Here is a 23,750-nt window from a genome sequence, read left to right as displayed (position 1 = left end):
TACTGTTTTCATTAGAATTAGCCAGATGCAGTCGAGGATCATTCTGGCTGCATCCCAAATGGCACCCTATTCCTTTTCCCTATACAGTGCACTTTTTGACTGGGGTCCATATGGCTCTGGTCAAAAGTAGTGCACTTTGTAGGGAATAGGGTGCCATTTGGGTCAGATCCCTGAGTTCTACAACAACAACTCCAGCAGCATGACATATTAAGAATGTCAAATCAATAGCATTTGGTGCCTCTACTACGCATGGAACTGTCTCAAAGTAAACAAACCAAATCACTATACCAGCCCCAGACCTCCTTGTAATGATCAAAGCTCCTTGTAGCCTTGATTCATTTGGATGGGACAGACAGTTTATGTATGCCCTTTTGCCTTCATGTTTTGATTTCCCTGCTATCATGGTTAATCATTGTGAGATTATCCCAGACCAGCGTGTTCAGTAAATGAGTTTATTTGGCCCTCCCTGGCCATATCGTGACAAAGGCTGTGTCTGAAATGGCACCCTAATCCCAACATGCAGTGCCTTCAGAAAGTATTCACACCCCTTTACTTTCCCCACATTTTGTTGTGTTACAGCCTGAGTTTAAAAAAGATTCAATTTAGATTTTGTGTCGCTTATATACACATAATACCCCATAATGTCAAAGTGGAAATGTTATTAGAAATGTTTATAAATAAATTAAAAATTAAAAGCTGAAATGTCTTGAGTCTACTGTAAGTAATCAACCCATTTGTTATGGCAAGCCTAAATAAGTTCAGGAATAATATTTGCTTAACAAGTCACATAGACAGAGTCCATGCAACTTACTATGTATAACAATAGTGTTTTACATTAATTTTTTGTATGCCTACCTCATCTCTTTAACCCACACATACAATTATCTGTAAGGTCCCTCAGTTGAGCAGTGAATTTCAAACACCTATTGATAGATGGGTAAAAATAAAAATAAAACATACCATGACTATCCCTTTGAGCATGGTGAAGTTATTAATTACACTTTAGATGGATTGTCAATACACCCAGTCTCTACAAAAATACATTTGTCCTTGCTAACTCAGTCACCATGAGGCCAATGGTGACTTTAAAACAGAGTTTAATGGCTGTGATGGGAGAAAACTGACGATGGATCAACAACATTGTAGTTACTCCACAATACTAACCTAATTGACAGAGAAAAAAGGAAGACTGTACAGAATAAAAATATTCCAAAACATGCATCCTGTTTGTAACAAGGCACTAAAGTAAAACTGCAAAAAAAAATGTCAAAGCAATTAAGTTTTTATCCTGAATAGAAAATAGTATGTTTGGGGCAAATCCAATACAACACATTACTGAGTACCACTCTTCATATTTTCAAGTATTGATGTGGCTGCATCATGTTATGGGTATGCTTGACCTCATGATAAAAAACAGAGTGGAGCTAAGCACAGGCAATATCCTAGAGGAAAACCTGGTTCTTTTCACCAGACAATGGGAGATGAATTCACCTGTCAGCAGGACAATAACCTAAAACACAAGGCCAAATCTACACTGGAGTTGCTTACCAAGATGACAGTGAATGTTCCTGAGTGGCCGAATTACAGTTTTTACTTAAATCTGCTTGAAAATATTTGTCAAGACCTGAAAATGTTTGGGTGATCAATTTGACAGAGCTTGAAGAATTTTGAAAAGAATAATGGGCAAATGTTGCCCAATCCAAGTGTGAAAAAGCTCTTAGACTTCTCCAGAAAAACTCTTTAATCACTGCCAAAAGTGTTTCTAACACGTATTAACTCAGGATGAGGGGATGAATACTTATCTAATCAAGATATAGATTTAATATATATATTTTTTTTTACAAATGTCCACTTTGACATTACAGAGTATTTTGTGTAGATTGTAGACAAAAAATGGCAATGAAATTCATTTTATTCTCACATTGTAACACAACAAAATGTGGAAAACGTCAAGGGGTATGAATACTTTCTGAAGGCTCTGTAGTGCACTACTTTCTTCCTATAGCGAATAGGGTGCACTTTCAGATGCTGAGATGGACATCCCTCTGGTGAAATAAGGTAGCAACATCCTCCTGGGCCTCATGTTTCTATTTGGGGTGTCTGTTTCCAGCCTGCCTGTGTAGAATTGATTCATTGACATTCCTAGTGTTTTTATTTAATCTTTCCTTTTCATCGAGGCAGTGGGTTTTACAAAGTTGCATTATTATGTGGTGTTTTTGGCATCTCTTTGCCTGGTAGTGTTGGACAGGACAGGACCTGTGCAGAGAGAGAGGCCTCAGAGTGCTGTAGTATTTCATTGAGGGGATCATTGGGATCTAATGTGTTGTATAGTAGGTGTGTGAAGTACTATTAGAACGAAGCCCCTCAGTGTCATCACGGACTCTCTATTCAAACATTACATCAATACCATTTCAATTAGTCAATTCAGAAAGTACACTGAAATTCCAATTCCATTGAATGCTTTTGAATTAGGAAAATTTGAAATTTTAATTTGGTTTTCTTTCTGAATTGACTGGAATTGAAATGGAATTGACCCCAACTCATGTCTTCTCTATGTTCCTGACACAGTGCTCTCTTCAATAAAGACAAACGATTTAGAGAAAGCATTTTATATTACTGTGGTAAGGCTCCCAGAATTGCTCTGAATCCGAAAAAGCGCCACACAGGTTTGGCAGGGTTTTGTACAAAACCCATGTTGCCCACCTGCCTCGAAATATCCATTGTCTGAAGCAATCAGAGACAAAACTAACTGCACCAACCTTCCACCAACCTTTGTGCAGTATTAAGCTACTGTATTATTCTTACTTTAAAGCTCTGTCAGTGTGTTGTTTTACCATCGGCTTATCTTCTGATCTGAGGTCAGTGTGTCAGCATCAGCAACAACAGGAGGAAGGTCAAGGTTAATGAAAGGTATCTCTCTCTCCTCTCTGCCACCTGGCCTACACAGATGGAACTACAGATAGCGCCATCCTTTTCCTCCCATCCATATGCCTGGTCTGACTGACTATGAAGCCCTGCCTGCACTGTTTTGGCCCTAGGCTCCTGCCCTGCTTGCCTCGCTGCTTCCCTAGTTTTTCACTTCCTCTCTGTAAACTGTTTGCGCTAGGCTGGGGTATCTTCATATCTAGGCTGTGGATGCCAACTGCAATCTGTCAGGTTTAAGAATAAGTCTGTCTAAAAGATCTGCGCTCTGGCATGAGGAAACCAGGGTTGTGGTTGTTTCTATGTTAAAACATTTATTAGTTGTTCAAATCAAATGTTATTTTTCAAATGCTTGGTAAAACAACCGGTGTAGACTAACTGTGAAGTGCTTACTTAAGGGCCCTTCCAACAACGCATATTTTATTTATTTAAATAAGAGGTAATAACACGAGGAATAAATATACAATGAATAACGATAATGACAGGGGTACGAGGTAAATATGTACTCATAGGTAGTGACTAGGCAACAGGATAGATAATAAACACTATGTGACGAGTCAAGAGTTAGTGCAAAGGGGGGTCAATGCAGATAGTCCGGGCAGCTATTTGGTTAACTATTTAACTGTTCAGGGTCCTATTCAGGGTCCTGTTGGTTCCAGACTTGGTGCATCGGTACCGCTTGCCATGCGGTAGCAGGGAGAACAGTCTATGACTTGGGTGGCTGGAGTCTTTGACAATTTTTAGGGCCTTCCTCTGACACCGCTTGGTATAGAGGTCCTGGATGGCAGGAAGCTCGGCCTCAGTAGTGTACTGGGCCATGCACACTACACTCTGCAGCGCCTTCCGGTCGGATGCCAAGCATTTTTCATACCAATCGGTGATGCAGTCAGTCAAGATGCTCTTGATGGTGCAACTGTATAACTCTTTGAGGATCTGAGGTCCCAGGCCAAATCTTTTCAGCCTCCTGAAGGGGAAGAGGCGTTGTCGTGCCCTCTTCACAACTGTGCTGGTGTGTGTGGACGTTGTTAATTCTTTAGTGATGTGGACACCGAGGAACTTGAAGCTCCTGACCCGCTCCACTACAGCCCTGTTGATGTGGATGGGGGCCTCCATTTCCTATAGTCCACCATCAGCTCCATTGTCTTGCTGACGTTGAGGGAACCACACTGCCAGGTCACTGACCTCCTTCCTATAGGCTGTCTTATTGTTATCAGGGATCGGGCCTACCACCGTGGTGTCATCAGCAAACTTAATAATGGCGTTGGAGTCGTGCACAGCCATGCAGTCCTGGGTGAACAGGGAGTACAGGAGGGTACTAAGCACGCACCCCTGAGGGGCCCCTGTGTTGAGGGTCAGGCCTAGTTTTAATCTATTCTAACAAGTGCAGTTATTGTAGTTCTCTGCCTGTGAAATATGTATACTCAAAATAGAGTTAAGGGAATAATCTGTCTGTAGCCCAGTTACGGTATTACACAAGTCTCTTCAAAGAGAAATACAACAGTCGTGTTGAAATAACAAAAGAACATTGGCATCAGTGAAAGGGTGCATGTTGTGCTTCCTATTGATCTTTTGAAAATAGATTCACACTTTTCTTTTGAACATGATGTCATGAACAGATAAATGGGAGTTAAAGGCACTGAATGTGTATTGCACACACAGTGTGATTTCTACATTCTGTGCTGACACACATACTCGTTCTTCTATCCTCTTGGGGACCTAAAATGTTTTTCAATTCAAAATCCTGTTTTGCCTAACCCTAACCCCTAAGCTTAAAATAGCCCTCCCCACGAGGGAGACTTTTCCTTGTTTTACTATCCTTGTGGGGACACTTGGGGATTTCAGGTCCTCACGAGGATAGAAGAACAAGACCACGCACATACACATGTCTCTTGCACGTCTGTGTGCTAGCACTGGGGGCAGGAAGTATGTGTGTACCTCGCAACCACCCTGCCCCTTCCCACCCGTGCCTCGATGGACAAGCCAGGCCGACGGCCTCAGCGCCGGTGCTTCTGGGTAATGGTCCGAGGGAGAAGGGGGCCTCTGATGCTCTGGCCAGCAGGAAGAAATAGGCTTGTTTTATGAAGGAAACTGGCCCGCACAACCTGCTTTGTCTGCACTTTCACTCTGTTTTTGTTTTATTTCATGTATTTATTTTTCTTTATGAATCAGCGCCCTGCTCTGCTCTGTCCCATCCCACTCCACTCCTCTATGCTTTCCATTCCGAAAGGATTTCCTCTTTCCAACCGTTCTAGTGTTGGGAGCTTCCTCAGCTACGTGATGCCGGTATAGGTTGGTTTGGGGGAAAATGGTGTAACCTACTTTTCTTTTGTCCGTCTGTCTTGTCTGTAATCCTATCCAACCAGGTTGTGGGCAAAGATGTATTGTGCTGTGTGTATTCCTTTATTTACACGTGGTGTAGGGTTGCAAAACCTACTGGTAATTTACCAAAGTTACAGGAACTTTCGGTAATTAACAGGCAATCTATGGTATCTTTGTTCATGTATTTATGTATAGTATTATTTTTTTTGTATCCATATTGTCCATGAGTTTCTAGTGGATAGACCATATGGTTCAAGAGAGATTAGGCATTATTTTCAATAAGCTCTACAATTCTCCCAACTATAAACATTTTTCACCACTGCCACCAGTTTGGCACCAACACTTTTAAAACAAATAAATTGACACAGGAAAATAAATAAGTGTGTAAAAAAATATAAAGGAGATTTCATGCTCATATTAAACACAATAGTATTCACTAAGTTGATAGTTTACATTTAGCATAATGTTTTACAGCTTTCCCAGGCTCTTATTTTATTATTTTATATTTTACCTGTGATAAGGCAGCACAGAGGGCCAGAGATTATTACAGATGTACCCAAAAGATGTCATGCTATAAAATGTCCCCCAAAACCTGGTAGTTTACCTCTAAACTTCAAAAGGTACCAGTAATATAACCTCTCTTTGCAACCCTAGAATGGTGTATGTGTGTTGTGACTAGATTATTGTACCTAGAAGGATTTATATCAATAGCACAATGACATAACAAACCAGAAATCCCAGAAAATCTTGTAACACCGGAGCCCAGATATAAGCATCTCATTATGAGGTAGTGATGGGAGAGATACTCAAACCATTCAGTATACTGTCTGTCTGCACATTTAGGCGTTTTCAATCTATTTCATAAGATAAGTCAAATACAATAGACACAGAGAGAGAGAGCCAGGCAGACCTAGAATCTACCTCTATGTGATATACTCTCAGAACACAGCAAATCAATGTTGCTGTATGCCTTCAGCTATTAATTTCCCTGATTCATCCTCCTCTACTGATGGGTTGGTGTTCCGAAACCCATCTATTATCATTATCCATCTATTTGGCAGACACCATTATCCAATATTACCTCTTGCAGTAAATCTGTGTGTGTATATATAAAAAATATATTATATATATATTTCTTCATCTTTATGGAGGGTAATAACAGGGTGTCTTACTCCAAGCTAAAGGGGATATACAATGCTGTGGGGATCTGTATCAAGGATGCAAACTTGTATGGCTGAATGCTTCAGAGGTATTTATCAGACAATGTGTCTTTGACGACTATCGTGATGTCTAAAACCACAGGTCCAACCATCACATGCAGCCCAGGCAAATCAAGTCTTCTCAGGGTTTTACTAGAGAACTAAGATCTACATTACATTTTTGGGGCTCTTATCTAGAGTGACTTAATTTGAAGTGTATTCAACTAAAGTAGGCAAAACAACCACACACTACTGTTCAAAAGTTTGGGGTCACTTAGAAATGTCTGTTTTTGAAAGAAAAGCTATTTTTTGTCCATTAAAATAACATAACATTTATTGATCATTAGAAAACCCTTTTGCAATTATGTTAGCACAGCTGAAAACTGTTGTAAAGAAGCAATTCAACCGGCCTTCTTTAGACTAGTTAAGTATCTGGAGCATCAGCATTTGTGGGTTCGATTGCAGACTTTCTTCTGAAACACGTCAGTTGATTCTTGTTCTGAGAAATTAAGGTTATTCCATGCGAGAAATTGCCAAGAAACTGAAGATCTCGTACAACCCTGTGTGCTACTCCCTTTACAGAACAGCGCAAACTGGCTCTAACCAGAATAGAAAGAGGAGGCCCCGGTGCACAACTGAGCAAGAGGACAAGTACATTAGTGTCTAGTTTGAGAAACAGCGCCTCACAAGTCCTCAACTGGCAGCTTCATTAAATAGTACCCGCAAAACACCAGTCTCAACGTCAACAGTGAAGAGGCAACTCCGGGATGCTGTCCTTCTAGGCAGAGTTGCAAAGAAAAAGCCATATCTCAGACTGGCCAATAAAAAGAAAATATTAAGATAGGCAAAAGAACACAGACACTGGACAGAGGAACTCTGCCTAGAAGGCCAGCCTCCCGGAGTCACCTCTTCACTGTTGACATTGAGACTGGTTTTTCTAGACCTGAACCCCATTGAAAACCTCTGGAATGTGATCAAGGGGAAGATGGATGGTCTCAAACACATACCTATAAATAGTAAAACCAGAGAAACCGATCATTTTGCAGTGGTCTCTTAATTTTTCATTCATGGGTTTTTCTTTATTTTTACTATTATCTACATTGTAGTATAATAGTGAAGACATCCAAACTATGAAATAACACATTATGGAATCATGTATTAACCAAAAAAGTGTTAAACAAAAACATATTTTATATTTGAGATTCTTCAAAGTAGCCACCCTTTGCCTTGATGACAGCTTTGCACACTCTTGGCATTCTTTCAACCAGCTTCATGAGGTAATCACCTGGAATGCATTTCAATTAACAGGTGTGCCTTGTTAATTTGTGGAATTTCTTTCCTTTTTAATGTGTTTGAGCCTATCAGTTGTGTTTGTGACTAGGTAGGGATGGTATACAGAAGATAGCCCTATTTGGTAAAATACCAAGTCCATATTACGGCAAGAAAAGCTCAAATATGCAAAGAGAAACGACAGTCCATCATTACTTTAAGATATGAAGGTCAAACCGGAAAATGTCAAGAACTTTTTACAGTCGCAAAAACCATCAAGCGCTATGATGAAACTGGCTCTCATGAGGATCGCAACAGGAAAGGAAGACAGAGGGTAAGTTCATTTAGAGTTACCAGCCTCAGATATCGGCAATTAACTGCACCTCCGATTGCACCTCACAGAGTTTAAGTAACAGACACATCTCAACATCAACTGTTTAGAAGATACTGTGACTCAGGCCTTCATGGTCAAATTGCTGCAAAGAAACCACTACTAAAGGACACTAATAAGAAGAAGAGACTTGCTTGGGCGAAGAAACACGAGCAATGGTGGAAATCTGTCCTTTGGTCTGATGAGTCCAAATTCCAACCTCTGTGAGATGCAGAGTAGGTGAACGGATGATCTCTGCATGTGTGGTTCCCACCGTGAAGCATGGAGGAGGAGGTGTGATGATATGGGGGTGCTTTGCTGGTGACACTGTCTGTGATTTATTTAGAATTCAAGGCCCACTTAACCAGCATGGCTACCACAGCATTCTGCAGCGATATGCCATCCCATACTACAATTTATACAGCAAGACAATCGGTTCAACAGGTACAGCAAGCTCTACAAGTAGATTTGGAAAATATCAGGGAGTGGGTTTGTCGGAACAAACTTTTAAACACCAAGAAAACCAAAGTTATGTTGGTCTGTTTCACCAGAAAAAGGCCAACACAGCAATGGATACAATTAAGTATGGGGGGAGTACAAATTCAGCAAGTGGCAGAAACCAAACTACAGGGAGTGCATCTAGACAACCGATTATCATGGTCGTCTCAAATAAATAATCTATGTGAAAAAAAAAAAAAGGATTACAACTGCAAGCATGATCAGAAGCATAGCTAAATATTTACCGGAAAACATTCTTAAGCAAATAACACAAGCATTAATTGAGAGTCAGGTGAACTCCTGTTCTGTGGTCTGGGGAAATGCATCAGCTAGTGAAATTAGGAGGCTGCAGAATGCACAGAACAAAGCAGCAAGGAATGTTATAAGGTGGAGATATGGTTCTTCTGTTGTAGTCATGCTCAGTGCTCTTGGTTGGTCATCAATCGACAAGATAATTGAAAAACACATGCTTATTTTATTTCATAATATACACCATTTAAAATGGCAAAACTATATTCACAACAGTATTCAGTTGGTAAGGGACAGACATTCAGTAAATACTTTGTCACGTTCCTGACCTGTTTTCCTTTGTTTTGTATTTATTTTAGTTGGTCAGGGCGTGAGTTGGGTGGGTTGTCTATGGTTGATTTTCTATGTTGGGATTTTGTGTTCGGCCTGGTATGATTCTCAATCAGAGACAGCTGTCAATCGTTGTCCCTGATTGAGAATCATACTTAGGCAGCCAGGGTTTCACTTGTGTTTTGTGGGTGTTTGTTCCTGTGGAGGTCTTGTTGCCACACAGGACGGTTTCGGTTTTGTCACGTTGGTTGTTTTTGTATTTTGAAGTGTTTTGTTGACTTTCATTAAAAGAATGAACACTAACCACTCTGCGTTTTGGTCCACACCTTCTGTCAGCGAGGACAGCCGTTACATACTTGGAATAGATTGTCCAACATCTATGTGTTATCCAGACAAAAAAGAGAAATGGGCACAGAACATTTAGTTTTGGAGCAATTAAGAAATATAATAATTTATCTGAGCAAACCAGAAACCTCTCAATATATAAATTCAAACAATACTTTAAAACCATTTAAATATAATACATAGGAAAGTTGTGCTGGACTATGGTCGATGAAGAATCAATCTATCTTTTTAGACTGTTAGAGTATTTATCTGGTCAATATGTTAGTGTATTATGTCTCTTTGCAACAGTGTGTTATATGTGAAAATGTGACAATATTATAAATTCTATTTTAATGTTTATGGACTCTTGGAAGATTAGTCCAAATCAGGACTAAAAGATATCCAAATCAAATGCCATCTGGTTTGCGCTTAGTGGGACTATCATTTGTTTTTCAACAGGACAGTGACCCAAAACACACCTCCAGGCTGTGTAAGGGCTATTTGACCAAGAAGGAGAGTGATGGAGTGCTGCATCAGATGACCTGGCCTCCACAATCCCCCGGCCTCAACCCAATGAGATGGTTTGGGATGAGTTGGACCGCAGAGTGAAGGACAAGCAGCCAACAAGTGCTCAGCATATGTGGGAATTCCTTCAAGACTGTTGGAAAAGCCAGGTGACTACCTCATGAAGCTGGTTCTTGAAATTGTACGGCTTGACTGACCTTTGTCTTAAATTAATGATGGACTGTCGTTTCTCTTTGCTTATCTGAGCTGTTCTTACCATAATATGGACTTGGTCTTTTACCAGATAGGACTATCTTCTGTATATCACCCCTACCTTGTCACAAACACAACTGATTGGCTCAAACACATTAAAAAGGAAAGAAATTCCACAAATTAAATTTTAACCAAGGACACCTGTCAATTGAAATGAATTCCAGGTGACTACCTCACGAAGCTGGTTGAGAGAATGCCAAGAGTTTGCAAATTTGTCATCAAGAGAAAGAGTGGCTACTTTGAAGAATCTCAAATTAAATATGTTTTGATTTGTTTTACACTTTTTTGGGTACTACATGATTCTATATGTGTTAGTTCATAGTTTAGATGTCTTCACTATTATTCTACAATGTAGAAAATAGTAAAAAGAAAGAAAAATCCTGGAATGAGTAGTTATGTCCAAACTCTTGACTGGTACTATATATACAGTGCATTCTGAAAGTATTCAGACCCCTTTTCCACATTTTGTTATGTTAGTCTTATTCTAAATTTGTATTAAATACAAAAAAAATCCTCATCAATCTACACACAATACACCATAATGACAAAGAAACAACAGGTTTTTAGAAAATTTTGCAAATGTATAGAAAATTAAAAACTGAAATACCTTACTACATAAGTATTTCCAATCCTTTGCTATGAGACTTGAAATTGAGCTCAAGTGCATCCTGTTTCCATTGATCATCCTTGAGATATTTCTACAACTTGATTGGAATCCACCTGTGGTAAATTCAATTGATTGGACCTGATTTGGAAAGGCACACACCTGCCTATATAATGTCCCACAGAGCATTTCATGGCAAAAACCAAGCCATGAGGTCGAAAGAATTGTCCGTAGAGCTCCAAGACAGGATTGTGTCGATGCACAGATCTGGGTAAAGGTACAACAAAAATGTATGCAGCATTGAAGGTCCCCAAGAACACAGTGGCAGCCATCATTCTTAAATGGAAGAAGTTTGGAAACACCAAGACTCTTCCTAGAGCTGGCCGCCCGACCAAACTGAGTAATCGGGGGAGAAGGGCCTTGGTCATGGAGGTGACCAAGAACCTGATGGTCACTCTGACAGAGCTCCAGAGTTCCTCTGTTGAGATGGGAGAACCTTCCAGAAGGACAACCATCTTTGCAGCACTCCACCAATCAGGCCTGATGAAACCAAGATTTAACTTTTTGGCCTGAATACCAAGCATCACGTCTGGAGTAAACCTGGCACGATCCCTACGGGGAAGCATGGTGGTGGCAGCAGCATGGCGGTGGCAGCATCATGCTGTGGGAATGTTTTTCAGCGGCAGGCACTGGGAGATTAGTCAGGATCGAGGGAAAGATGAACGGAGCAAAGTACAGAGATCCTTGATGAAAACCTGCTCCAGAACGGTTCCATCAGGACAACGACCCTAAGCACACAGCCAAGATAACGCAGGAGTGGCTTCTGGACAAGCATCTGAATGTCCTTGAGTGGCCTAGCCAGATCCCAGACTATGTATATGTGATATTTCAGTTATATATCTTGAATACATTTGCAAAAATGTCTAAACCTGTTTTTGCTCTGTCATTATGGGGTATTGTGTGTAGATGAGGGGGTAAAAAACGATTTAATACATTTTAGAATAAGGCTGTAATGTAACAAAATGTGAAAAAGTCAAGGGGTCTGAATACTTTCCGAATGCACTGTATATATTGAGAATATCATTGCAAAGAATATTTTTCAAGATTGAATGTGGCCCAAGAATTGTAGGCAGCAGGCTTGTGTTTCTGGGTGGGACCGCATGATGCCTATGCCTCATGAGTAAATGGCTTAACCATTATGTCTGTTTAACATCCAGATCCTAATGTGGTTTGTACGCAAAATTAATCAAAGCTGACGACTGCAACATGTTTTATACACTACAGCCAGTGTGTGTGTACCAAATACTACCCTTTTCCTTATTTATTGCACGTGTTTTGACTATGGCTCTGGTCAAAAGTAGTACACTATATAGGCAATAGGGTGCCATTTGGGATGCAGAAGTGTCATTTGCATTGCAAATACTGAGCAGATGGATTGGATGTAGTGGGAAGGTTTGACGCCAGCAGTCTAACGATGCGTCATCTCATGCAGCAGACCCCATGTCGATGTTTCACTCCATGTGAGATCTAGCATGGCTACAGAACAGTAGTTTGCCATGTGTGGTGTTATGGATGACCAGGCTGTTATATGCAGTAGTCATAAGGATTCACCACATGTGTTTAGAGTAACAGAGTGAGAAGTGGTCATTTATAGCTCAGTTGGTAGAGCATGGCGCTTGTAACGCCAGGGTAGTGAGTTCGATTCCCGCGACCACCCATATGTAAAATGTATACATGATAAAAGTGGCATATAAATGGCATATATTATATTATTGTGTATAGGGGTGTACTCGTGGGTGTGCATGTGGGGTGCCAAGCCAACACTATGCTTGCCTCCGCATGAATTATTAAGTGATTACCTCTACTGGCCCTGTTCATCACTCTCTGGTATTAGACAGGTGCCTGGACCACACTCCCACCACCACTGGTGATCTCCCCATCTCCCATCCATAACTACAGTGTAGGAAAAGACTTGAAATACCCTGTCCCTGTAGATTACTCTCTGCTCTTTTTTCCACCCAATCTGTCTGACAATCCGCCGGCCACGAAAAAAAAGACTTAGGAACATAAATATCAAGTAGGCGTCCATCTTGTTGTGGAAACATCAACACAGGCGAGGGGAGTCGTTGGAGAGAAACGGGAAAGTTCCTGTCTGGTCTGTCTGGTGTGTGAGAGTGAGTCACCCTATGGTAAATGTATTTTCCTGACACAGTGGAAGGTCAAAGGAGGTAGCGTGTCATTTCAGATTGCAAGTGCGGGAACTCTTCACCAGCTGTCTGTCTATGGAGAGACTAGTCACTACACCATCCAACTATGTGAGAAGAGAAGTACAGAGTACATTAGGTTGTGGAAAAAAAGTAGGGGGAGAAGTCAAACTGGAGACAGACAGGTCTGGGATGGCTGGCCACGTTGAGATGGATTGTTGGACCTGTCTCTGAGTTTCCATTTAATTAATAATCCTTAAGTCTATTGATGCGCCCGTGCGCCAATCAATGTAACATAATAAGGAAATCCCCATCAGAATCAGTCAGTTTAAGCTAGAGATATCTGTTTTTTGCATGGGCTGCGTCTCAATCCACAGCATCCGCCTATGTCGGCCTTCCGCATCTGCGGTGGAAGGCGGCTGAGCTACAGGACTTGTCTGAAGTTGGTACCGCCGATGTGCCAACTTCTGTCTGTAGCGTCCGACCCGTTTGGGATACAAACTAATATGAGCTTTTGTATATCTCCTAGATTTAGGACAGACACTTCAAAACCTTATTCCTTATGATTTATGTTTTGACTGTCTGTTTTACCATGTATTATTCAATGTGTTTCTATGGGCTATATTAGTAAAGGCCAAATTCAGTATTTTATCAAATACACTACATAACCAAAAGTATGTGGACACTCGTCAAAACATATCATTCCAAAATCATGGGCATTAATATGGAGTTGGTCCCCCTTTGCTACTATAACAACGTCCAATCTTCTGGGAAGGCTTTCCACTAGATGTTGGAACATTGCTGGCGGGACTTGATTCCATTCAGCCACAAGAGCATAAGTGAGGTCGGGTAATGATGTTGGGCGATTAGGCCTGGCTTGCAGTCGGCGTTCCAATTCATCCCAAAGGTGTTTAATGCGGTTGAGGTCAGGCCTGTGGGCAGGCCAGTCAAGTTCTTCCACACCTATCTTGACAAACCATTTCTGTACGGACCTCGCTTTGTGTACGGGGGCATTGTCATGCTGAAACAGGAAAGGGCCTTCCCCAAACTGTTGCCACAAAGTTGGAAGCACAGAACTGTCTAGAATGTCATTGTGTGCTGTAGCGTTAAGATTTCCCTTCACTGGAACTAAGGGGCCTAGCCCGAACCATGAAAAACTGTCCCAGACCATTATTCCTCCTCCACCAGTCTTTACAGTTGGCACTATGCATTTGGGCAGGTAGCGTTCTCCTGGCATCTGCCAAACCTAGATCCGCCTGTCGGACTGCCAGATGGTCAAGTGTGATTCATCACTCCAGTGACTTATACATCTGTTAGCAACGGGTGGAACTGAAATAGCTGAATGCACAAATTTGAAAGGGTGTCCACATACTTTTGTATATAAAGTGTACTTTTTATAACTACAGTGGTCCTAAAATTCTAAATGAAATAGCTAAATGATCCATGGTATGACCATCTTTAAACAATTTCATGTCATCTTAGTAGAACCCTCAACCCCCCAAAGGCTTAGATTTTCAGAGGTTTTTACCCCAGTCAGCAGATAACACAAACCGCTATAGGTCTCAGTCCCTCCTGTCCCCAAGCTAAACAGAAGAACTCTGATGTTGCGTCTCGTCGGTGTGAGTGTCGATGCTGTAATGTTACTGTATGATCAAGATTACGATCAGTTATGGATATTGCTGAAATGTAAACAAGACTGAGCAACAGCCACTCTTGCCACACCTACTGGGCTCTGCCATGGAACGCTCTAGTGCTTTGTTGAAGCTGTGTTATTGCAGTCCACTCATATCAGCAGGACACGTATCTGATTGGCGTTTTCAGTAGAGGGGGGATTAAGCAATATTTTTGGAGAATATACAATCTGTCCTTTTCGGTCTGTCACTTATTGCAAAATATCTCTATTTCTGCATTCGTCGTTGCAAGGTGCCCAGTTTTTATTTCTACTCTCTCTCCCAGCTGACTGTGGTCCAGAAAACCTTCCCCCAGATTTGATGACACACACATTGGCCTGGGAATCTGATTTAAACTGAGTTATAATAGTTTTCTAATCTTTTTTTTTTTGTCGTTGTCAAGACTCTTTCTGGCACACAGAGGGACATGACCTCAGATCCAGCTGTCTGTCCTGGCCTCCAGTCAGTTCCATCTCTCTCTCTCTCTGACAGCTGCTGTTGGGTTGGGTTTGGGGGGAAACCCACAAAAAAGGATGACTTCTTCCTCTTCTGAATGCCCTTCCCCCCCCTTTCTTTCCCCCAGGAATGTAAACAATAACAGGAGACAGGGTATTTAATCATGTCCAGTGTTAGATGGCTTGGCTGGCTGGTGGGATGCTCTCCAAACTGGGTGATGGTAGACAATTAACCTCTATCTCCACTGCCACGGCTACCCTGCCAAGGCCTAGCTAGCTGGTGTCGGTGGTTCCAGCCATACTGCAGAGCTTTAGCAGTACTATCAGTGGCTGATGCAATACAGAACATTTCTTAATGATATGATATTACCTTGATGAAAATGGTTCACTTGTGACTATAACGATTTCTGTGTCTGCCTCATTTTAGAATCTGTGTTAGGGCTGTAACGTTTCACCAAACCCACGGTTTTGCGCTTTTGGGGTCATGATTCGGTTTCGGTACAGCAGGAAAGTTAAATTCCGACAGTTACTGTAGTTAATGTTTGTTAAAAAATACAAAGCGTTGGTGTTCCTAATTCCATATATGATCATGCGTCCTATAATACCTGATGAGAGCACAATCAGGAATCCTAACACTTTGTATTTTCTACAACAAATGAAAACACACAATTACTCAACACTAAAATAAAGTGCAATATGCACGTGAAATCAATATGTACAGTTGAAGTCGGAAGTTGACATACACCTTAGCCAAATACATTTAAACTCAGTTTTTCAAAATTCCTGCCATTTAATCCTAGTAAAAATTCCCTGTCTTAGGTCAGTTAGGATCACCACTTTATTTTAAGAATGTGAAATGTCAGAATAATAGTAGAGAGAGTGATTTATTTCAGCTTTTATTTCTTTCATCACATTCCCAGTAAGTCAGAAATTTACATACACTCAATTTGTATTTGGTAGCATTGCCTTTAAATTGTTTAACTTGGGTCAAACGTTTCGGGTAGCCTTCCACAAGCTTCCCACAATAAGTTGGGTGAATTTTGGCCCATTCCTCCTGACAGAGCTGGTGTAATTGAGTCAGGTTTGTAGGCCTCCTTTCTCTCACACGCTTTTTAAGTTCTGCCCACACATTTTCTATAGGATTGAGGTCAGGGCTTTGTGATGGCCACTCCAATACCTTGACTTTGTTGTACTTAAGCCACTTTGCCACAACTTTGGAAGTATGCTTGGGGTCATTGTTCATTTGGAAGACCCATTTGCGTCCAAGCTTTAACTTCCTGACTGATGTCTTGAGATGTTGCTTCAATATATCCACATAATTTTCCTCCCTCATGATGCCATCTATTTTGTGAAGTGCACCAGTCCCTTCTGCAGCAAAGCACCCCCACAACATGATGCTGCCACCCCTGTGCTTCACGGTTGGGATGGTGTTCTTCGGCTTGCAAGCCTCCCCCTTTTCCCTCCAAACATAACGATGGGCATTGTGGCCAAACAGTTCTGTCAGACCAGAGGACATTTCTCCAAAAAGTACGATCTTTGATTACGTCTCCGTAATCTAGCATGGGTGGGATGGTCCTCTGAATTAGGGTTAGTTTGGCAGTTTTGGTGAAAGAGGAGTGATTACGCTCTTGTAATTTCTTTGGCCCGGTCAGAATCAACTGTGAAGGGTTGCTTGAATGCAGAGGGGAGACGAAGTTGTGTTGTTTTTTTGCCTTTCGGTCTTGCTCCGGTGGTAGGAATACTGGGTCGACGTCGGGTACGTAGGGTATTCTCGTTGAACAGTGGCGACATGCTCTCTCTGTCCATTGCCATTGTAATCTACTTGGAAGACAAAATGTAGCCAAACTGAAGATTTAAACGATGGAGAATTCTCCTGGTTTATCGACGCCACCACTCACCACTTGCCATCGTACAGAACTAGTTCCTGGCTGCGCCTCACAAAAGGGCAGTTTGAAATGCGGCAATTAAGATTTGAATTTATATTACAACGTGACCATAGGCTCTTTAATGTTTTTTCACCTCAAATTTACTCAACAAGGGTGTCCAATTCCTCCCCCAGCCTATTGTTTTCATTTTTTATTTATTTCTGTAGTCATTCGGGTTCACAATGTGGACCAAGAGTGGTCCCCGGTATGAATACATGTACCGTTACACCCCTACTATGTGTAAAGGAAGTCACGCTGCTTGCTTAGCGAGTACCGCTTCCCCCTGATTCAGCTCATACAGAGACTCGGGACCTTTGCCTCGCAAACACACGTGACCGCCCTCGTGAAGTTTTCCAACCCATCAGGCCATTGGAAAAGGCAATTTATAATTGCGTAGGGGGCGACACTCACTGAGGAGTGAGTTTCAGAGATCCCCGTCTGCTACATTCACACCCCAAACTCACTCCACAGCGACCCCAGCGGTTGAGCTGAGTGCAAGTGCAGATCCGGGTCACAGCACCACTGTAAAGGATAATTGTGCATGGGGTGACACTTCAGGCTGATGAGTGAGTTGGACAGATCCACATCTGCTACATATGTGTGTGAACATTAATACAGTATATGTGATCTATATGTGTTCACAAAGGCTCTTTGTTTTTCCCTCAGAATGAATTAGACAGTGGCAGAAAGTTTCAAGGCTCTCTTGTCTTCTCCCCTCCAACCAAAGATTGATTGGCTCCCTTGCTCTGCACAGGCCGCAGGCATCAGCCATCTCTGATAAAGGTCTAAACTGCTGTATAACACACATCGTATCACTGTGGTCCCCAAGACATTGCCTTTCTACGTCCCCTCCTATGGGAAGTGTATTGTGTGAGTGCTCAGTCAAAGACAAGGGTGTCCAATTCCCCCCCTATAATTTTCTTTCCCATTTTCGGAAAAAGTGCAGTTGAAAAGATTAAAAGAAGAAAAGAAACAGAGGCATCGGAGCTGTGATTTGAGTCTTCCTGATTAAATTGATTACCTCGAAGGTCCCCCCCTGTTATCTTCAAAGTGGACTTTGAATTTGAATTAAGTTGGCTAGCCTAGCCAGCATTTTTTTCTTTTTTTGCCCCGGCCGGCCATCTGAAGAAAAGTGCCTTGTGGCTCTAACTTCCAGACAGATAGCTCTTATCAAGCTCTTCTCTCCCTGTGATTTATGTCACTGGCTGGGTCCGCTTTAGGGGCAATTTTCCCCCAGCGTCCTTTGGTGATAGGTGAGAGGAAAGGAAGGTATTTGGTGGGGCGATAAGATGGTGATGGAGCGGCCGGAGCAGGCTGTAGGAGGCTGTAGATAAGGCTGATTACAGTTATTTGTGAGAAGAAAAAAAGTGTTCGCTGCCTCTCCTCTCCTAAAAGCAAGGGTCCAGTGTTGAAACCGATCTGATAGGACTTTCGTCTTGTCTAAAGGCTCTCGATGGTGATGACACTTTAAAAGCCTGTAAGCCAAGGAGAGTGCAGGCCAGGGTGTCTTCTCTCCTGAGCTTCCTGAACTTTGGTAATAACGCTTGTCCTGATAAGACCTTGTAGACCAGCCATACTCAACTGGCGGACCGCAAGTTGAATGCTCCGTTGGGCTTTGAACTTGCTGCTGTTGATGGTTGTAGTAGCAGAATGTAGTAGTAGCAGAATGTAGTAGTAGCAGAATGTTGTAGTAGCAGAATGTTGTAGTAGCAGAATGTTGTAGTAGCAGAATTGTAGTAGCAGAATGTAGTAGTAGCAGAATGTGTAGTAGCAGAATGTGTAGTAGCAGAATGTAGTAGTAGGCAGAATTGTAGTAGTAGCAGAATGTAGTAGTAGCAGAATGGTAGTAGCAGAAATGTAGTAGTAGCAGAATGTTGTAGTAGCAGAATGTAGTAGTAGCAGAATGTAGTAGTAGCAGAAGTGTAGTGTAGTAGCAGAATGTAGTAGTAGCAGAATGGTTGTAGTAGCAGAATGTTGTAGTAGCAGAATGTAGTAGTAGCAGAATGTAGTAGTAGCAGAATGTAGTAGTAGCAGAATGTTGTAGTAGCAGAATGTTGTAGTAGCAGAATGTGATGTAGCGAGTGTTGTAGTAGCAGAATGTAGTAGTAGCAGAATGTAGTAGTAGCAGAATGTAGTAGTAGAGCAGAATGTAGTAGTAGCAGAATGTTGTAGTAGCAGAATGTAGTAGTAGCAGAATGCACAAGGTGCAATTTCAACATTTGGAAGTGCATGGGCAGTTTTCCTCTTATTTCATTCACTGACAGACCCTCGAGCTATTTATAACCTGTCAGACATGTCCAGTTGATCAATTACTAGCCCATGTTAGCCATATTGCTGGTTAGTTTAATTTACCTATCTAATTCGTGTAGTTAATATGTCTAGATTTACGTGCCCAGGGACTCGACCACCAGGGGTCCCTCATTTGAGTCACTTAGGTATGATTTGAACACATACGGCAACACATTTTTCGGTAGAATTTCAGGAAATCTGCAAACATTTCTGTCCTCCAACAAGAGGGGTTTGAACAGATTGGGGGCGCATGGGTTGCGAGGTTGGTACACCGAAAAATAACAATATCCATCCGGACCTTTGCCACTTAGGAAATTTGTGTGACCGTACATTCTCAAAGTAGTTGAGTACCTCTGTTGTAGAAGATTTGTGTTTTTTTTATTTTAATTTAGTATAAAGCGTGAGAAATTAGAAATGTGCTGCTTAGTAGGGCTGTGACGGTCATGGAATTTTGGATGACAGTAATTGGCCAGCGAAAGGACTGCGGTCACCGTAATAACCGTTCGAATGGCATTTTATTTTGTTTTTTTACATATTTTCTCCTCTTTTCCACTCCTGATTGCATGTGCTGCAATAGAAATATAATGACTAGAACGGTAATTCCCATTCAAGTCAATGATGGCATAATGAGCGGACTGGCAAACATTGCGAGTGTACCCATAGCAAAGCAGGAAGTAAAATATGAGCTAAAAAATGTGCTGTGATTTGTTGATTCAACTCAACTGACATTACAAGAAATACATTCCATTGCATGAGCCACATCAGTTAACATAATTTGAATAGAAATTCTACATCATCATGGAAATTATTGCATCACAATATCAGGCAGCCATTGCGAGTATACCCATGAGTTTACCAGTAAAATTGCCAGGGTTAGAGGTTCCAAACCTGTTCTATTCATTCTATTTCTGTGTGCTGCTGCTGCATTTGTTTCAGCAAGGAGCAATTTCATCACATTGTTAAGAGTCCATGTAACTACCAACACAGCAGTAACGTTGTTGTTTTATTTGAACAACAATGTGTGCTTTGGATTCGGCTTGATCCAATGCTTGACTCAAATGCTAGATAGATTGAAAAAAGAGAATGCGAGTCAGGAGTGGAGCAGGCGGATGGACTGTGTCAGCATCCCTCCAGGCCTGAGCTAAACTGAGCTGAGCATCTCTCTCCCTCTCAATCCCCCATGCTGTTCTCTGAGCCACAAACCCTCTGGTGTGTCCTCTACAGGATCTCTTCTCTCAGCTCCTCTAAGCACCACGGTTAGTACAGCGTAGCCAGCAGCCCCCTTCGTCACACACACACACACACACACACACACACACACACACACACACTGCCTCAGCCCCGCACCCCGCAAATTAATCTGCCACTCTGTTTACACAACCACCACTTTCTGTCTGCTCAGCTCCTCACTGTGTGTTTGTGAGAGAGAGCGGGAAAAATAAATGGGGAGAAAGAACCTTGTGTGTGTGTTAGAGGCTACAAATCCTTCACGTTTGCAGAAATGACTTATTCACACAAATGAGTCTTTCCCTGTCCTTCCAATGATAAACCTTCATCCAGTTAATTAGAAACTTATGGAAAGGGATTAGCGATAGCAATTACTATTATCATTGGGGAATTTATGATTAATACCAGCGTATGGAAATGTCAACTGGAAGTCTTGGAATTGGTGGTGTAAAAATGTTTACATTACCAAAGTGACCCTCATAGTTCAACCTTTTGATTATACATGTATCTTATAAGCTACTACGTTGTAAATCAAGTTAACTGTTTAATTAACCGATTTTTCCTGAATATGACTGAGGACCATTGCAATTTAAGGGACTGATGTTTTTTTAGACGGGATTAAGTTGAAAGGAAAAAATTACTGATGTAATGTCTATACTGTAAACATGTAGTAAATGTGGCCCTAGAATTTCTAAGGACATCACTACGAGCTAACAATTAAGATATGTAATCAGATGCTGTGAGATGCTCTAATAGGACGTATCTGGATAATTGTGTGGAAGGAAGGCAGTGGTATACACATTTCAGACACCAAAGCATTCCAACGTCCAACCTCAGATGTGTCTGATGGATGCTGCGTCAAGCAAGCAGGAAGTGCATAACTCTGGGTCAAAGGTCATGTTGGGGGCACGGGAAGGGTACCCGGAAGTGAGAAGGCAGGGTGGAGGGGTGCTGTATGTACTCTCAATGGCTGATGTGGAAGAGAGGGTAACATTTTTACAGATGTGGTCAAATATACTGGCACTCTTGCAATGGAGCAGAATGTTCTGTTTTTTCTTTTCAAAACTGGTTGAATGGCTATTTTTGCCCTGTAGGCACCTGCAACTTACCAGAGGTGAAATTGCACAGTAAATGACAATCATTGCCTACAACTAAATTATTTTTAATAATTTAGTCAAGGCCATTGTTTGTCTTTGACATTTCTCAATTTCAGTGTTTTCAATTTCAACTTATTTTAGAAGAAAAAGTGAATCCAATATATTTGACCACATCTGAATGCCAGTAGTTTTCAAGTCTCAGACAAGGCTAGTCATCACACAAGTGTAGATCACTGAACCACTTCCACCTACACAGACACTAGGTCATCCCGTCTATAGGCCTGTTGTAAAGACAGTCAATGAGGTTGAATTTAGCGCTGCACCGCTTCGACATGCAAAGCGTAATTTGCTTGCAAGTCTCTCCCCTTTCTCCCGATGACAGAATAGATAGTACCACTACCCCGCCCATGTTAATTTATATTTTTCCCCTAAACAGCTGCTATAGCAATCATTATATGGTAAGGAAATGGAATACAGATGCCCATAGTCCCTTGATATTTCCCATGGGCTTAGTGTATACTGAGTGTACGCTGTACAGTGTGTGCATGTGCATTGATTTAGATGTGATGTGTTTAGAATTATTAGCTCATCGCTGCTGAACCTTGAAATAGCATGCTGCGATATTAACCAGAGCTCAGCATAAGTCACGCGTTACTATCAAAGAGGAGAGTCCCTCGGGATGCTGGGTGGGTTACACCACTGACTTTATTGTTCCCGTATAGGGAAAAGTTGTCGCAGTATCATGTACACATTTAAAAGACGTTTTAAAAGGACAAGAACAATGAATTCCCAGTGACAAATTTAGAACAATTTCTATACAGTTTGAAAACTTAAAGCAGCAATCTGCCGTTTCAAACCGTAACAAAGCCATCACCCGCCTCTGTTTTGGTAAAAAGCTGAGGAATGGGGCTGGAAAATTGTAACCACTCTCAAATGCATAGACAGCTATGGATACAAGGACTTGCCATCCATGATTTTAAAATGATAGTTTTAACTATGTTTTGAGGCTATATACAGTGTTCGTTTAGATGTATATTGTTTGCAAACATTGGAATAAGACAAGCTTATATTTTGGGTTCTGATAGAGAACGACAGTTGATGTAAGCTCATGAAGCATGTATAAAAGTTATATTATTCAAGAATCAATGGGTATATATCATGTGTCAATCGCAGATTTCCCCTTTTTAATGGATGGGTAAGGAGATGACCCCGGACCCGTCAGGACGGATATGGCGCGAATGATTGTCTAGTCCCGTTTTACATGCAAGCAGGTGACTGGCTGGCTTGTCACGTTTGTCTTTTTTAAGCTCTAAAGGGACCTAATTCAGATCTTAGACGTGTTCTATATCTGTCGTGAAGATGAGTGTTTTAAGAACTTAACTGATAATAATAAGAATCTCACATTGTTATAGTTCAGGTATGGCTAGAGATGAGTGACTGGTGTCAGAAGTCTCCGTCTGAATGTGTGCGATCTTCAATCACACAACTGTCTCTCATCGTTTTGATACTTTTGTGCATTGGCCGTTCAATAGGTTGTGTGTTTCTCCATAGTTCAGAGAGTCTGACTCAAAGTATATGTGAACCATGGTAGGGAGACACCACAATAGCACCCATCTTAACATTGCCTTCTGGGGAGTGAGGGTGAAGTCGCTTCCTTCCCGGTCTCCTCTCTCAAGCGGTCCGTCTCAGTTGTGATTGACTTGAATCTGAGATGAGGGAACAGTTGCTTTGTTTTTTAACCTGCTGCTCTCCTATGCACACTCATGCCGTCTCTCTCTGACCACAATATTTAAACATAAAAAAAAAAAAATGTAACCTGTATTTAAATAGACAAGTCAGTTAAGAACAAATTCTTATTTACAATGACGGCCTACCAGGGGAATAATGGGTTAACTGCCTTGTTTGGGCGCAGAACGACAGATTTTTACCTTGTCAGCTCGGGGATTCGATCCAGCAACCTTTCCGTTACAGGCCCAACACTCTAACCACTAGGCTACCTGCCGCCCTGCAGAAGTATTCATC

At 41.6% G+C, this 23,750-nt stretch overlaps 1 protein-coding gene across 5 annotated transcripts in view; it reads left to right on the top strand.

The window, feature by feature from the left end:
• The window catches only part of cnbd1 (cyclic nucleotide binding domain containing 1), an 82,028-nt gene that overhangs the window by 5,318 nt on the left and 52,960 nt on the right, over positions 1-23,750 (top strand). The window lies entirely within an intron of this gene.

This window comes from Salvelinus sp. IW2-2015, linkage group LG14, assembly GCF_002910315.2.
Source record: "Salvelinus sp. IW2-2015 linkage group LG14, ASM291031v2, whole genome shotgun sequence".
Lineage (NCBI taxonomy): Eukaryota > Metazoa > Chordata > Actinopteri > Salmoniformes > Salmonidae > Salvelinus > Salvelinus sp. IW2-2015.
The sequence above is the reverse complement of the archived record's forward strand: the minus strand, read 5'-3'. Positions and strand labels throughout refer to the sequence as shown.